This window comes from Anser cygnoides, chromosome 3 (genome assembly GCF_040182565.1).
Source record: "Anser cygnoides isolate HZ-2024a breed goose chromosome 3, Taihu_goose_T2T_genome, whole genome shotgun sequence".
In the NCBI taxonomy this organism is placed as follows: domain Eukaryota; kingdom Metazoa; phylum Chordata; class Aves; order Anseriformes; family Anatidae; genus Anser; species Anser cygnoides.
The window spans coordinates 43,426,695-43,444,467 of record NC_089875.1 but is presented as its reverse complement, the minus strand read 5'-3'; the positions used below and the strand labels follow the sequence as shown (position 1 = coordinate 43,444,467).

The window sequence follows — 17,773 nt, the reverse complement described above, 5'->3', positions numbered from 1 at the left end:
AGTAAATATCTGTGAATGGTGCTTTGGAGCCAACTGGAAAATAAAGAAAAGCAAAAGTACAAACAGACAGTCTATGTAATCCGTCAGTCACACAGACATAATTAGCTGTTTTCATTATTAACAAGAAGGAAGATCACTTTTCCACCATCTCCAAGAGACAAACAACAAAAAGGGAGGCTGTCACAGACAGAAACAGCTCAGCTCTTCCTTTCTTCTAAGGAGACAGTATATTAGTACATGTGCTTAACAAAAAGTGCATGAAATGGAAACATGTTCCTGTCCCTCTCAGAAATAACCACTTCAAAAAGTGTATAAAAATTTAGTTTATATTTTTGAGAAAACTTTGTTGTTACTGAGGACTTTGATCCTCAGCGTTTGCTGGCATGTAGCCGTGCCCTTCCTGAAGCTGTCCACAGTAGTTAATTTAATCGGTCTGAAAACCAACAAAGAAATCTCAAGAAAACTCAAGAAATATTTCCTTCCCCCCCCTCCTTCTTTCCTTCTTTTATCTATGATTTCTTGCCATTCATAACACTTCCCCCATTTGTAGTGAGTTCAAACAAAAAAACGTATACAAGCTGACATCAGACAAAGTATAGGATCGGGGGAATTTTTGTTATTACTCCTGTCTCCGCTCACCCTGGCCAACATGCATGACAGAGTACACAGACCATTCATAAGGAGGAATTGATGAGGCAGCAAATCCAGTTAGTAGGCTTAAATGACATGAGCGAGAGGGCAAGACAAACTAAAAACTGCAAGTCTAACAGGTAAGAATTAGAAGGTAACGTTCCTAGCAAATCAGTGACTTTTTAGAGGACTAAAAAGGACAGGGTACTTGTAAGATTTCTATTTTTGAAACCAGATGCTGCCTCACCTCCCCCTCTACCCTCCCTGACCCACCTACCCCAATCTTTACCAATAGACATGGCTCGGAGTGTGCTGGGTTAATAAGCAGACCAGGTCAGCCTGCTTATGAGATTATTTTAAGTTGCCTGCATTTTTCAGATATGGAGTGGGTACGACAGGCTACCTAAGAGAAGACCAAGTATAACAAGAGGCCATCTGTATCATATTATTGATATTTTAAAATGAAAATTTAAGACTAAAACTTTCTGAAAATAAATATTTAGACATCCCATAGACAGGGTAAAAACATTACAGCATAGTCAGTTTCACAAGATCCAAACTATCAATAGTTCTTTCAGACAAACTGTTTTAACCCTGAAAAATGCTTCCAAAATCTCATTAAATTTTTCCCCCTGAAAAAACACTGACCTGAGCCCAAAAGTTTTTTTTTTTTTTATTAATGTTTATTACCCTGCTACCTAAGACCAAGGAAAAAATGACGTAAGCATTATCTCTGAAACTTTACCAAGAAAGGAGTTGCAAGTAACCTTGACTTAATCTTTTTAATTCATGGGATGTTTCAATATGTTTTACCTTTCCCTGCCTAAAAAACATACAGCTTCGTCCCTTTCCCTAAAAATCATACTCCAGGTATGGTCTTTCCTGTTCTGAGATCACCTTCTTCCACCTGCTGGCAACACTTATCCTAATGCAGCTCCCCGTACCATCAGCTTTGCAGCAAGGGCAAATTGCTGGCTCGCTTTCAACTTGGTGTCCACTAGAAACTCCAGGTCTTTCTCTGAAAAGCTGCGCTCCAGATGTTTGGCCACCAGCACATATTGGTGTATAGGGTTATTTCTGTCTAGGTGCAGGACTCTGCATTTCCCTTTGTTGAAATAAGAAGGTTATTCTCCACCCATTTCTGCAGCTTGTTGAGGCCCCTCTGCATGGCAGCACAGCCAACTGGGGTATCAGACACTCCTCGGAGTTTTTTTTAATCACCAAACTTGCTGAGCATGCACTTTGTCCCATCATCCAGATCACTAATTAAGATGTTAAACAATACTGAACCCACTATCAATCTGTGGCGTACACCAGTAGTGACTGGCCTTTGGCTGGACTTGATGCTGCTGATCTCAACTCTCTGAGCCTGGCAATTCAGCCAGTTTTCAGTATTCCTCATGGACAATTATCTAGCCCATACAGCTTATCGAAGAAGACGTTATGGGAGACAACATGAAAAGTCTTGATAAAAAAAGTCAAGATAGACAATATCCACTGCTCTTCCTTCATCCACAAAGCCAACCAGCTCATCGCAGAAGGCTATCAGGTGAGTTAAGCATGATTTTACCTTTTAAAATCCATATTCACTACTCCCATTCATGTATCTGGAAAAGGCTTCCAGGATTACTTGCTCTGTCATCATCACAGAAACTAAGGCAAGGCTGACCAGCCTGTACTTCCCCAGATCCTTTTTAAAGATAGGAGTGATGTTTGCCTTCTGCCAGTCCTCAGGAACCTCTCCAAATTGTCATAATCTTTTGAAGAAAATCCAGAGTGCCCTCACACTGACATAAGCCATTAACCTCAGCATTTATGGGTACATCCCATCAAGCCCCATGAACTTCTTCATGCTCAGTGTAAGCATTCCTTAACTTAATCCTCCTCTTTCAGAGAGGAGTCTTGATTGCTCCAGGCTTTCCCACTGGTCTCAGGGGTCTAGGATTCCCAAAGGCCAGTCTTATCAATGAAGACTGAGGTGAAGAATGTATTGAGTATCTCAGCCTCTTTTTGGCCTCTTCAAGGCCAGGTTGGATGAGGCCCTGGGTAACCTGATAGAGCAAGTGGCATCTCTGCCCATGGCAAGGGGGTTGGAACTGGGTGATCTTTAAGGTCCTTTCCAACCCAAGTCATTCTATGGTTCTATTTGCATTAATAAAATAATGAAGAATTAGATATCTTTTTCTGCATGAGCCAGAAACAAAGGACTTCAATTATGATAATTTATTGTAATCTTTCACTTCATATGAAAGAATATGCAATTCATTTCACTGAAATAAATTAGAAAATATAAAGTAAGAGAACAAGATGGTACACATCCTTTTTCTCTTCCTCTCCTCTCTTTTCCAAGAACTTTCTTTCAATTCTTTGTGTTGATTACTAGTGTTTGTTGTTTCTTCTTAGATCTATTCATTATGCAGTCTCTTGCTCATAGAAAATACATACTGCAGTTGTAAAATAGTATCCTCTTTCCTTTCCCTTCTAAGACTTAACACTCTCCAGCTCTTGATTCTAGAACTTCTTTCCTTAAACCCAACCTGACAATACTCCCTCTTTACTTCCCATGTCCTCTCCAAAACAGCCAGCACAAAACACAAGTTAAAACAGGAGAGTTTATTATTAACTTACATGTTAATCCAGCCTGACTTGTTTTTGGTGAATTTCACTCATATTGATTGCCTTAATAGTCAGAAACACTAGCTGACCACTTATCTCTTTATTACTTATCATGGAATCACAGAAGGGTATCACAGAGTATCACATAAGAGTTGAGGATGAAAGGGACTTCAGGAGGCTTTCAGGTCCAACTCCCCTGCTCAAGCAGCAACACTTTCAGCATGTTACCCTGGACCATGTCCAGGCAGCTACTGAACATAACCAGGATGGAAACTTGACAGCCTCTCTGGGCAACCTGTGCCACTGCTCAGTTACTTGCAAAGTAAGGAAGTGCTTCTTAACATTCAGGCAGAACCTCTTGTGCTCATCATCTCTTGTCCTGGCACTGGGCAAGACAACTGTGATAGCATGGCTCCATCCTCTTTGCACCCTTCCTTCAGGTGCTTGTCCACATTGATGAGATCTCCCCTCAGCCTCTACTTCTCCAGGCTGAACAGCCCCAATCTCTCAGCATCTCCTCATAGGAGAGGTACTCCAATTCCTTGATCACTTTGGTGGTCCTGTATCAGGCTCTTTCCAAGATGTACATCTCTCTTGTACTAGGAGGCCCAGAACCGGACACAGTAATAGTATTAACAATAAAGCATTTGAAAATCTGAGAGTCCTACTACCTTCCAAGCTTCAGTAAGCTGAACAGACAGATCCACCTTGAGTCTGGAAGCAGTATAGTTACATTTCACGACTTTGCACTCAACCTCATTAACCTTACCAGAACAACAGATTTTGTGGAACACAATACATAGAAACCTGTCCAATACAGCTGAGATTCTTAAAAAAAATTCTTCACAATAAATGCACCCAATGCTTTCCACAAAAAAGTTGTATCACACAATACTCTACCCATATTATTGGATCAAATTTACTGCTATATACGTTCTTCTTTTGCATTAGCTTCTGAAAATATGGAATGTTTATGCATAAGCTGTGTTGTTCTACTTACTCCTTTAGCATAACTATCAACACCATATACCAACTGTCAACAGTTTAGTTTTTCAAGAATTCACAAAAATACATACGGCTTTAGAAGCATGTTCCTTCCCAGGTCACAAACACATTACAAGAACACATAACTTCAAAGTGGGATAAGATGTCCAAAGCACATGTGCCCCCATGCAGTGACTACCAGAAATACCAAAGGAATAATGGTTCAGTTTATCAGTAGCTGAAGGTGAAAAGAAGTGTGGACTTATTATTAAAAGGAAATAAATCACCAGCAACAAACCATAATAGGAAGTGTTGCTTTTAGGTTTACTGATTCTATATTAACTTAATTTGGACACATGCTCCCAATCAAAAGGTTACCCGGGAAGCACGTGACATCTTAGGCAAATAAGGATAAGTTTATACCCTTAAGTCTGACACATATATTCAATATGAATGTACAGTCTCTAATTTTATCAGCTGTTCCTCTGTTTTATCACCATGTCTACAGACATAATGCAGACCTGTGCAGTTACCAGAGCACTAAGCAATCTAAATAATTTAGATTGCTTTTTAAACAGTTGAAATCTTAGATATTCTAAAATATTTAATTTTGTGACAATTTTTAAAATAGCATTAAAACAGATCCTTTTGACAACTCGCAAGACAAAAATCTTACGATATTGTTCTGACAATTTCTGAAGCAAAACACACTACTTATGTGAAAAGCTACAAGTAAGATTTTCAGAAATATGCTTCATACTGCTGTTTATACAGCAGAGCTTCATCAGGCACAGTAACACAAGTGTACTGATCTTATTTCATATTACAGAATATACCATTTATGGAAAAAAATAGTCTTAGATGAGAAGGGGAAAGAAACTAGTAAGTTAATGTTTGCAAAGGAAGCCACTTAAAGCAGACAAACCATAACATGTACTTATCGAACATCCAGCTAGTGTAACTGCTGTAAAGCACAGATTGCAAGGTGGCTCAAGTAACTGGAGAAGAAGTTCAATTTTGCTTCTTGCATCAAAGCATGCCAAACCACTGTCAAGGAAAGTCAATTACTCAGGTTCTCCTAAGACTATGATTCTTTGACTATATTGACAAACCTGTATAGAATCCAAAAGGAATTACTTTTCTTCATACAAATCTCTGAAAGCATAATAAGTTATGCCAAAAAAAAAATCAATTATTCTTTCAGAAGACCTTTTTTCTGGAAACCATATGTACTTGGAAGTGGAAACTAGAAGTTTTTTTTTCCTAGAATTATCAATATGATACAGACAGAAAACTATTATCCTGGAAAGAAGCGCAAACTATAACACTTGACATGCTATTTTAAAGTATAAAGCAAAAATTATCCTCAAGCCTGCATTTGGAACACCTGAAATATTCTGGAAGGACAGTCCTGTCCTCTGTCTTCAACAGGGATGGACATTCCATAAGCAGCTGTTAGAGATTTTGTACTTTATCTACTTTGCCTCCCATGGTTGGCTGGCCTCCCTGGTTGGATGTCCAGACTATGAAGCACGTCTGTCATGGGAACTGCATGAGTATACCTTGCGCTCAAGTCAGAAAGAAAATGGCTTGACACCAGATGCAGACTGCCTGTTTGGCTAGCTGGCCATCAGCATGGGCACTTGATGCTTAAACATCAGCTCTTAGGAACTTAGCTTGTCTCCTAGGCAAACATAGCTTAGCATTGAACTTACAAACAATAAAACATTCTGGGATATCTAAAAAAAAAAGAAAAAAGTTGCTTCCATTTTTATTTTTCTGCCCCAAAATAGGAATATTTTAGAAAAAAATGTGCAAAGTAAACTTTTTGCCAGAAAACAGAAGTTTCTGACCAGCTTCAGTAATGATCTCTTCTACTCTTCTTGTAGAACAGAACAGTAGCAGAACACTGTCTTTACTGTAGAAGTATGGTTCTTGAAAAGACTAGAAATGAAGAGACTAGAATGAATGCAGTATCAGAACTAACTTACTTAATACAATTCATAATCATATATAATTTTTCTTATATAAAATGAACCTACTCCCACAAAACACAGCATTTCAGTTATATCAGTTATTAGGAAAAAGTTAAAATAGACTGGTTTCTCAGGACGTTTACTTACTTCCCAAAGTCTAAAGATATGCAATTTTCTCTGTGCTTTCACAACTGCTACTCCCTCCCTCTACTACTATTCTCATCTTGTCTACTATTCTCATCTTGTAATACAAGAAAACCATTTTGCTATTTTCTGTGTATATCATCGCATTTGTTTTAAGTTAATTTCTTCACAGTCTGTAAAAAGACTGCACGCTTTTTTATCTGGACCACAAGGAACTAAACACAATCCCAAAGCTCTTATTCACCTCTTACACAATTATATACAATGTGCTTTCCACTGTTTACCATTACTAATACCATGATATTCCATTCTTCAATAGTTACAGTACATATTTAAAATGTCAGAGTGGTCAGATTTCTAGATATATTCACTGAAAAAATATTTACGTGGCAGATTTCTCTCTAGGTTACAGTACTCTTGAAGGACCCATGGTGTGAAACTAGATGACGTCAGTGTAACCAAGTTTTTAAAGTCTGTATTCAAATACTTCCCCAAATGTTTGTATACTGTGGATAGCACACAAACAAGTAGGTGTTCACTCTACAAAAAATGACTTATTTCTTCATTGTGCTGCAGGGAGCATGTTTTCATTACAAGACAGTCTGACTGTATTGAGCCAACATGATGTATTTCTAAGCCCTCTGAGCCATATGCTAGATCTATAAGCAATCCATTTGGACTAGATCATGGAGCTTGCAGAATTAGGAGCTATAGGAAGATAACTGCACCTCTTAATTCTTATTACAGGAAATATGAAGGTGTCAATTCCTGGCAACTGTAGGCTCAGGACTTTATACAAACAGCCTAGTTGTCCCTTACAAAGACAATGGCATAATATGCTGGAAGAGTATTGTATTCCTGGTCGTATCATCTCTTTTCCAGAGGAATACCAAGCTAAGAATTTTCAAATGACCAAAATTAGTGGTTTTTTTTTTTTTCTTATTTAATGCATTAAGGAATGCAAAATCCTTTGACTCAAAGTGATCGTACCATACGCTTCAATATCAATGATAGGCAATCTGCCAAGTTACAGATCTCAAAAAAAAGACTGAACTTCACTTGTATGCTGAGCTATATGAACAATTCCCTTCAGGATATCTAGCAGCATGTTAAGAAAACCATAACAAATTCAGTTTTTGAGATGTCACGTATCAAGACAGACAGAAGCACAGCTGACTGTTTAGTTAAAAGGTGGGAAATAATACTAGATACATACTAAAAATACATCTGTCATGGCTTAAAAATTTTGCTTACCTTTGGTTAGAATGATTCCCAAAGGATGCCTACTGGAGTCACTTTCTTTCTGGTATCAGTAAAATGGAGATACCTGCAAGTTAAATGAAAAAACCTTAAAAAGGTTGTTTCGTTTTTAGGTGAACATGATCACTTAGGACATTAAGGCATAAGTAGAAACAACAATCATAGATGAACATTTGTATAGAGTAAGAATATGTAACATACATGGAAATACAATATCAAGACCTAATGGCTACAAAATTCAGCATAGTGCAACACATATGCGCTGAAACAGAAAATTTAAAGCTGTTATCTGTGCAAGTTCCTGGAAATAATTGGGGAAAAAAAAACTTTGCAGGGGGGAGATGTAATGAACAACTAGCTACTGAACTATCAGACTGTTTTATTATGGCTCTGCTTCAAAGGTCAGCATAAGGAGCCCACAGCTATTCCTAGAACTGTATTTTATGAAGCAAGTAGCTTCATAATATTTTCAGTTACAAGTCTGAGAAAAATTATAAAATTTCATAAAATATTTTGAGGGAAGATGGTTCTTTTCACAAAGTTTAGAAAACATTTTGCTAGAATTTGTGGAATGACTTCCAGCTAGCAAAGCATCTAACACTTCAAACTTCACATTCTACAGGCTGAAAAAGGAGAGTTGTTGAAACATTAACAGATGTCTAAACTGCAGAAAACTACCTCATACATACCAATATATTATTATTTTACCTCATTCTGAAGTACACAAAGTATTTTAGGTCTTTCTGATCAACATACAGAGGTACGGCACATAAAGCTACCATGTACCAATAAGGTTATCTGGTTTTGTATGTTATCTGTATTAACACTGTTTCAAAGGGAGCTTATTGTTATCAGGATCTCAGATAGTAAAATCTGACTTGAAAACACAATGTTACATTCATACTGAAAGAAAGGAAAACACACAGCAGGAAGAGATGCTATTTCCTCTACTAAATCACCACCATCAGGATAAAAATAATTCTAGTAAGTATTTTGCAAACTAGTGTACACAATGAGAAGGCACACAAAGTCTCAACAGTCTAGAGTCAACTGCAAATCTGGATCTTAACAGTAACCAGTAACAGACAAACAAAAAATATTTCTCAAAGAATTTCCATATTGCCTATTTATGGATATAGAAAGTAGAATCCATTGATCTAAAGTTAACTGGAATTTAGAGAATTATATAATTCTTTCATGAAATAGCCAAATGGGAAAACGCTAGGCTTTGTCCATCTATTAATATTTTTTAATCCATAGTTCATAGAAAGAACACTGCATCAGGAAAAAAAATAAGAATTGAAGAGAAAAATTTAGAATATTTAAAAAAAAATCAATGCTTCACCAGCATTCTTCACAAGTTTTCTTCATAGCATCTTCCCCTACATCCATGAAGAAACAATTGAAAAATTACTCAAAACTTGAATTAACATAAGTTCCTTTAAATTCACATGAAGTAACAAATTCCAAATCAGAAGTCAGGAGAAACTACATCTATTTTTTTAAAATGTATTTTAAAAACATCTTTATGGCATTAGACTTCATAAGACTCCTCTGTGTAAGGCAAATGTCAGACAGACACCTGGACACCTATTTTACTAAGCCCAGAGTACCACCCAGGGTTACTTTTTTCTCCAAGAAGTAATACATGCATCTGTTTTGCTACTCTGTTGGTCCCTTTTTTTTGTTTGTTTGTTTTCTAAATGTGTTGGAACTGCAAACCAGGGCCTTGTCTCTATAGGGAATGTCACTGAGTAAACCAGCTTGGCCAATGACAAGGCAAAGAAGAGTTCATTTAAGATACCTGAACTGTGAGTAGAAGTAATTATTTAGAAGGCCAATCCTTATCACGACTCCTATTTGGCAAAGGGTCAGAAAGTCAAAACTGTTGCCTGCCATACACTGCACACCATCTTCAACGGTTAAAAATATACTTGCCTTGATCTCAAGCTCTTAAAACCACAACTCTTAGGTGCAAAACAGAAGAATACAGAAATCTATCAGAATAAAGAGGATGGAACACAAAGCATATAATGCTGAACATTAAATCACCATAAATTCTTCCCTCCTTCTCAACCTGATGTGAAGACAACCTCTCTTTGAATCTTTGGTATTACTTATGTCTGATATTTTAGTATTTCCCTTTGTACTTTACTATCACAGGAAAAACAGAAAGAGATAAAATCATCAGTACCAGATAACCAATTTTCTCCAAGCAAGTTTTCTTTCTCTACAAAAAGTTTTGACTATGGAGAAGAAACTGACTGGCCAGAAAGAATGGCCCGGATTGACGGCACCCAAATCAGAAAAAACTAGCTCCAAGTAGGCCTCCTAGTGCTCTGCAACACTGTACTGATGGTCACTGCAGGGAGAAGCTCCACAGCAAGTTCAGTACGTCCATAAAAACAACTTGCTTCACATTTACTGTAGAGTCAATCTATACAGATTAAGTCTAATTTCTGGAGATAATTTATCTGGAGATATCTGGATATCTGGAGATAATTCTGGAGTCTAATTTCTGGAGTCTAATTATGGAGATATCTGAAGGGGGAATGTTAAGGGGGAGGAAGCAGTGAAACTCTGAAAGCCTCGTGAATCTAACAGGAAAGTTTGATTCAAACTTCCATACATACAATAAAAAACTGGATTATTACATTTGTAAGATGCATAAAGAAACCATTTCTTATAAATACAAACCTAATGGTTTTCTCATTAAAGAATACTCAAGACAAGATTGTAATTACATCCGAAATCCCACTGACATGGAAAAACTAAGTTCAAAGTTTTAAGTAGTCCAGCAAAAGTAATTCCACACAGCTCACAGACTAGCTGATGCCAAATTGAATCACTTGCTCTGTATTGTAGGGTACTACTGGCCTTTCTTTCTTCAAGATTCCAAACTTGAGAGGAAACCTTATGCTTTCCTCTATACCTAGCTCTTTTGGCAAGCCTCCGCACAGAATGAAGAAAAATTAAAAAAAAAAATACAAAGAAACAAACAAAACTTCTGGTCTAGAGGAGCACAACAAACAAGCACAGGCAGCAAGGATAGAATCATCTTGTTTCTTCTATAAGGACAAAGGCAGGGTACGTGCTCCATTCATCAAGACATGCCAGAAGGCAGACCACTCTCAGTTTCCATTCACATATTCCAGTCTTATTTGCCAAGTTAGACCGAAATACCCTGATATCAGGATTTCTGTGCAAGGAACCAAATCTACCAAACAGAGAAGAGATTTTTTTTCTAACATGGGACACTGCTGCCCAGCATCTAAGCACACATTCTGAAACCAAAAGTGGAGTTTTGTGTATATTAAGCAAGCAGACTTTTAAAAAGCAAACACATCATCTTTTATAAAAAAGATGGAGAAGGACTCTTTATTTGGGTAGATAATGATAGGACAAAGGGGTTTAGCTTAAGACAAAGTCTTAAATTAAAAGAGGATAGATTTAGACTGGATATAGGGAGGAAATTCTTCACTCAGAGGGTGGTGAAGCACTGGCAAAGGCTGCCCAGAGAGGCTGTGGATACCCCATGCCTGGAGGTGTTCAAGGCCAGGTTGGATGGGGCTTTGGGCAACCTGATCGAGTGGGTGGCACCCCTGCCTATGTCACAGGGGTTGCAGTTAGATGATCTTTAAGGTTCCTTCCAACCCAAGCCACTCTATGATTCTTCACTTCTGTGTTGGCAATTGCCTTTTCTTGGCATTCAAGTATTAACTGCATTTAATATTTGGAGCAGAAGAAACGACAAAAATTGCTACAATGAGTTTCCATTAACAAGTATGACTACAGTAGAAGAACTACAGGTAAAATAGATATAGTTTATGACAAGTAATATTTCACATATATTTTCTCTGCTTTGTTTTATAAGCAAAGCTGTTGTCTATCCTACCAGCTTATATATACACCTGAGATTTCAAGAAAGGTAGATTATTCTATAATACTTGGGCAGCATTTAAGTACCCCAAAACCACAATTCTTAACAGTGATAAAGGTTCAGTGATGCTACAGAAGATGAATGAAAACCAAATAATTAGTCACAGAAATTAATCTCATAACATAAGCAAGAATAAGACATCCTGATTCACACCAGAATTATAGTTAGTATGTATCACAGGTCAAGCAGAACTTTGAGAATACGTACAGGTGACGTACATTTGAATCTAATCAGGGCATTTCTTTAGCATTACAAATACAAATACATACATTACAATACAAATACATTTAGTATTACAAAGACAGCTTTTTTTTTTAATTTTTTTTAAATAAAATCCACGTTCCATAAGCTCTTAGCTTTTATTTTGAAGTGTAGCCCATATCTGATTAAATTCTTAAAATGACCACAAGTCACACTCAGGAATTAGAACCAAACCAAAATGCTCCACGTTCTAACTCCTGCTTTGATTTCAGCAACTAATGGGGGTATCTAGCAGTTCTCAGGATCAAGACTGAGGCGATTACATGTATTTTGCTTCTTATTTCCCCTCTAAAAGCTAAACTCAAATTTTAACTGCATATAACTTCCAATATTCCCAACACAATAGGTTGATCTCTGTAAAGGCACTTTTCCTTCCTTTCATACAGAAAACGTCCCGTAAACAGCTTATTTCCCACTCTTTAAGTGACTTCTTTTGTTTACAGGAAGGAAAAGCAACAGAAATATTGCCATGGAACAGTGAGAGCTGAAAAGGTCTGTTTCATTTCTCATTGTGCAGGTGTTTCATACATGAAATCTGTTGTAATCTTTCATTTCAGAAAGAAAACATGCTGCTCCTTTTTGAAGTACAGACTGAGAAATAGAAAACACAAAAGCTAAGGAAGTAGCAGTATGCCTCACTGTGGAGTAAACCGAAAATATACAATAAACAAGCCACAAGCAAGGTCCACAAGGTGCTTGCTTTTCTTAGCTCTGGGTAGCAAGACACAGAAAAACAAGAGACACTAAGATTTAGAAAGTGAAATGTAATAAAAGCATGGTCTCAAGGAAACAACACATATTCCCAGTCGGGTATTAACTTGTCTTGCATTCCAGCTCTCCTGAAGCTCCAGCCCCATCTCCCCTTTTTCCATGTAGCTCCTGTTATAACACAATCAGAGTATTTCTTTCAAGGTCCAAAAATATAGTATCTATACAAGCTAGTATCTTTGCTTTAGAACTTCTAAGACGACTAGTCTGGGACAGAGCAATTCTTTTATATGTTGACTTGTGAGCAAGGCCTTCCCTCTGAATCCATGTCGGATGCAGTTCTAAAAATAGCCAGGTAGATGAGGGCACTAACAATGCAGTAGTTTACCACTCAGTTTCAAAAGGATTTTGGGGAGTTAATACTATCACAAACTTAAATTGGCCTCTACAAAAGGGATACCTTCTTTGATCCAGGCTGGCCTAAGATCACCAGCTACAGGTCCATTTGGAGATGCCTTGCCATCCCAGTACACATTGCTCCTAGTGCCTCTGCTGCATGCCATGGAACAATACCTCCCCAGGGGCTGCAGTGCCAAACCCAGGCAGAGATCTCAGTGCCATACAGGGAATGGCGCTCACTCACCAGAGAGCATGCTGCCCAGACACCCATCCCACAACTCAAAGCCACAGGAAGGCAGCTGTAAGGACTGGGTGGGCCAAACACAGCTTGAGGGTCAGATGGATCACACTGCTTCAATCAAAATATTTTCATTAAAACATGCAATTACTTAGAGTTTGTTAAAAACAGCCTTCCATATCAAGCTGCACTGTCACATTATGCGATCAGTTACCTGGGGAAACAAATTACATCACTGCAGTCTGAATACTTAAGGAAAGATTTGCTAATTAAGTGCAATTAATTACACAGTAGTACTTATTTGAAAAGCAATATCCATTCAGCTTTTGTCTGCTTAAGTCTCACTGACTGGTGAGAAGAATTTTTCATGGAGCTTGCTGAGTTACCTATAATTTCAGATGATCCTTTCTCTGAGATAGTTTAATAAAGAGCATTTGTTAGGAAACTGATATAAGGTGAACAGGGCAATACACACTGGGGCTTCACTCCCAAATATAGGGAAGAATGTAAATGGGTCTATCTTTAGGACATCAATATTTTCTTACATGCACTCAGATGTAACTCTGCCTTTATCCTGAATATGAAAAGTCAGCTAGCCCTGCTCTGACTTGGAAGAGTTCCAGCACATTTAGAAAATCACCTCAAGTAAAGAGTATTCTTCATTATAAAAACAGAAAACGTAAGCTAGATATAGCTGTACCCTCTGAACTTCGTCTTTGACTGGGAAAAAGTTTGTGCCTTACACTAAAATGATTTTTCTCAGAAATGAGCAGAACATTCCACATTGCTCTTCACTTCACTAGAAGTCTTCTTACTTATGCTAAATTGGCAGTTAATGTGGAACGTATCTATTTTTTAATAAAATTCTATAAAGACTTAGCTCTACATTTTCAATGTCACCTCACACTCTACCATTCTTATACATGTGTACACCATCTTCATTCCTACCTTTTCTCTTTTTATTTTATGAAAATGTTCAACTCTAGGCATTTTTTCCTCCTCTTTTCAAACTCATTTTGACCACACAGCAAAAACATTTAATAATCAAGACCACAAAGAAAGCATGAAACCATATCAGTTGACACTACAAAATATCAGACTTGGACCCCAAATTATAGAAAATACAGTACACAATATAAAGTAGATAATATAGCCACTTTCTGATCTATTCTGTCACACTTTGTTTTGAATGTCTTCGCTACTTCTCCGTTCTCTGCCAGAAATAGCTTAGCATTTACTCTTCACATTTTTTTCCATGTGATTTTTTTCTTTGTACTATTTCATACCATATTTCACAGAAATAAAGTAAACAGCTTAAATACAAACATCCTGGCATAACCACAACAAAGTTGAGTACCACACCATCTAATGAAAGAGAAAGGGGCCGTCATCCTTCCTGTGTTGTGCAACACCTGAGTTTAACAATAAGACCTGCAATGCTTTTGATACCCACCAAACACAAAAAGGAGAAAATACGGAAGTGTAAATGTTGAAAATGTTAACGATGAAGAGGACTCACCAGTCCGAGAATGAAGTTACTAAGTAAGGCAGATATCATTGACTGTATCCACAGTAAAGCAGATGGGAAGTTAGTAATAAGATGAGGTATTACAGAATTTCCTACTAAAGAAGGCAACTGCTTAAAAGCAGTGAAGATGCAAAAAAAAAAAATTCACAAGTTTGAAAACAAATGAGAAATACACTTAACTAAATTACATTGTTGTGAATTCACACAGACAATGAAATGAAAAATCTGATGCTCTTCCCATAGGGCTGCTCAATCCCTTGTCAGTAACTTTTGTCTGGGGTGAAAGAGTAAATTCACCACCCCCCACGGAATACAAGATTTTAAGTATTATAAAATATATATATTTTTTTCCCCATCAGCCCTGTTTTCTTCAAGAGTGAAAAGTGGGGTGGTTTTCAAATACTAACAGTGTAGTGTTATTTTCTCTCATATACAAGATTAGAGTTTTGGGAATACCATTTGAGAATGCCTTACTCTGTGTGCAAAAATGCCTTTTTAACAGTGTTGTTTGCTTTTTCAAATGAAAATATGAGATATAGTTATTTAGAATGTGATAATAAAAGACAGGAGATAGAGAATGAACAAAAACCTAATTTGATGTAGGTGAGTTTTTTTAAGTTGCAACTACAGTTCTGGTGGCAGCACAACCATATAAGCACACAACAGGGAGCTGAAAGGTTAACCCATCCACCAGTGAGCGAGTCAATGTAAGTGCGTGTTTTCAAGCATGGATCATGGAACCATGAAAGTGAGTGCTGGAAGACTTCTGGAAGCCATCAATTTCAGCCTCCTGCTCAGAGCAGGACTGTCAGCAGCACTACAAAAGGTCAGGGATGGCTTAGTTTTGCTGACTCGTGCAGAACTCCAAAGATGAAAAAAATCAGCAGCTTCTCCAGGCAGCCCATTCCTGAGTTACGCTGCCCTCCCAGTGCCGTTCTTCCTCCTGTCTAACTTGAGCCAACCAAACCACAGTTTGTGGCCATTGGCCCATCTGCTACCATTGAGAAAAACTGGGCTTCACCATTTTTGTAACTGCCCTTCAAGTACCCGTGGGATGCTCTTAGATCACCTACTAGCTGCTGCTTTGGCAGAACAATCAGTCCTAGCCCTGCCAAGCTCTCCTGGCAGGTTGTGTGCTCTATGCAGTTGGCCTCCTACCTGGGTTATTGGTGCTCCCCAGTTCTTCAACATCCCTCTTGAACTCTGGGAAGCAAAACTGAATATTTAACACGTATCAAAGCCTTTAATGTACCATCCAGATCTCCTACTGAAGATCTCTTCTCCACTGAAATACCCAGTTATTTAAAAAAAAAGTCTGCCAAGTTTAGCAATTGATTTGATCACTTCTTCAGTCAACACACTTAAAACATCATAGCACTTTTCATATACGTTGAACTTATGCGTTTAATTGAAAAAAACTACTCAAAATTCTGTACAGTACTCCTTCAACCTTAACTCTATGATACGTCACTGAAAAGACTAACAATGCCTACAAATTGCATTTAAACGTCTCCTGTTTCTCTTTGAAGCACAGAGACAAAAATAGCATAACTGGTCATCAAAGCCATTCCAAGAATATGAGTCTCATAATTTACCACTATTGCTTTTTATAGTCAACATGCAATTACAGGGTGTAATAGTAGAGTGGAATAAGCCAGATTAAACACACACGATGCAAAACATAACAGAATACATTAAGGAAAACGTACCATAGAAAATAAAGAATTAATAATGATCCTGTTGAGGACTGCAGAGATCTAGACACTCATCTGAGCTGATAAGTATGCTATAACATACCTTAACACGAACACTATCCCTCTTTCAGGTTTGGATTGACTAACTTGGAACCAGCCCAAAACTTTCAATATCTGAAATAACATTAATTCATATCCATAGATCTATTTAGTGACAAATTTCAGCTACATGGTGACTCTAGTATCGCTGAAGACCAAGAGAACTTATGGGAAAAAAAAATCACTGCAATTTCACCCATTAACTGTACTGGGAGAAATACCATCTTTTATGGAAGTCATAATGCTGGATGTTTTAGAATGTAGTAGATCTTACATAAAATATCTGAAGCCCAAAGTGTAAGCTTTATATAACAATTTTGATTTCAATAAAGATTTTTAGAGGTTGAAATTAGAAAATTGTTTTTATATTACTTTACATAACTAAACATTAATTCTTTGATTACTTTGATTAAAGAAACATTTTTACTAAGTTTTAGACTTCTATCGTAACTAAGGCCCATTATTTATATACTTACACCACAGCCTAGTATAGTTTTTTGTCTGGCAAACTATATATACATCATTTTCAGCATGTTTTAGTCCAAAACATTTTGATTTAACTGATTTTCTCACCACTGTATTTCACTCATCCAGTGCTTCCCTGAACAGTTACTAAATAATTGATATCACCTGTTGGGGGGCTTTTTTTTTTTTGTTTTGACAGAGGATTTTTGGTCATGCTCATCTATCTCCCTGATACAGCTGCAAAGATGGCTCATTCACAAGCATTTTTATTAAGTGTAATGAAGAGATCTGCATAGCTATGAATTTTTTCACTATTTATCATATACAAATCAGTCTTTGTAGAACTGCGTAGAGAAATCTGAATAAAACAGTATCATTTCCATGTTGTATTTTACAGAAACTGGATCTACATCACAAAACTCAACTTCAGGTGGAGGTCCACCTTTTCCTCTTATGAGGATTGTGGCCTATACTTCTGTTCCCCATTTCCTCGTCTTTACCGAACAGCAAAACAGAAGAATAGTCAGTGACTTAAACTTTCAACTAAAACTTGGTTTCTGGTCAGGATTATCTCATTTTATTTCCTTTTCCATATATGTTTGTAAAATTTATTTATTTTTTTCCAAACAGAATTTGAATTAAATAAAATTTCCAGTTTAAATTCTTAAACCCATGTTTCCTACCAATGAAGCTTCAAAATCTTGCTTCAAAGAGCACAGTTTGCATGGTTCTGAATGGAAAACACACAGCATGTATTTCAGGCGTGCCTAAATAAACCAACCTGACAATCAAACTAGAAGCATCCCATATGCCCTATAGCACAAGAGGAGA

The 17,773-nt window shown here is 37.2% G+C and overlaps 1 protein-coding gene across 5 annotated transcripts in view; it reads right to left on the bottom strand.

Annotated features, from left to right (window-relative positions):
• Nucleotides 1–17,773, bottom strand: part of SIPA1L2 (signal induced proliferation associated 1 like 2) — a 139,425-nt gene that overhangs the window by 102,974 nt on the left and 18,678 nt on the right. For all 5 annotated transcript variants that reach the window (XM_048047245.2, XM_048047247.2, XM_048047249.2 and 2 more), the window contains exon 2: nucleotides 7,605–7,677. The gene's annotated coding sequence lies outside the window, so the exon portion shown is untranslated. The remainder of the gene's footprint in view (nucleotides 1–7,604; nucleotides 7,678–17,773) is intronic.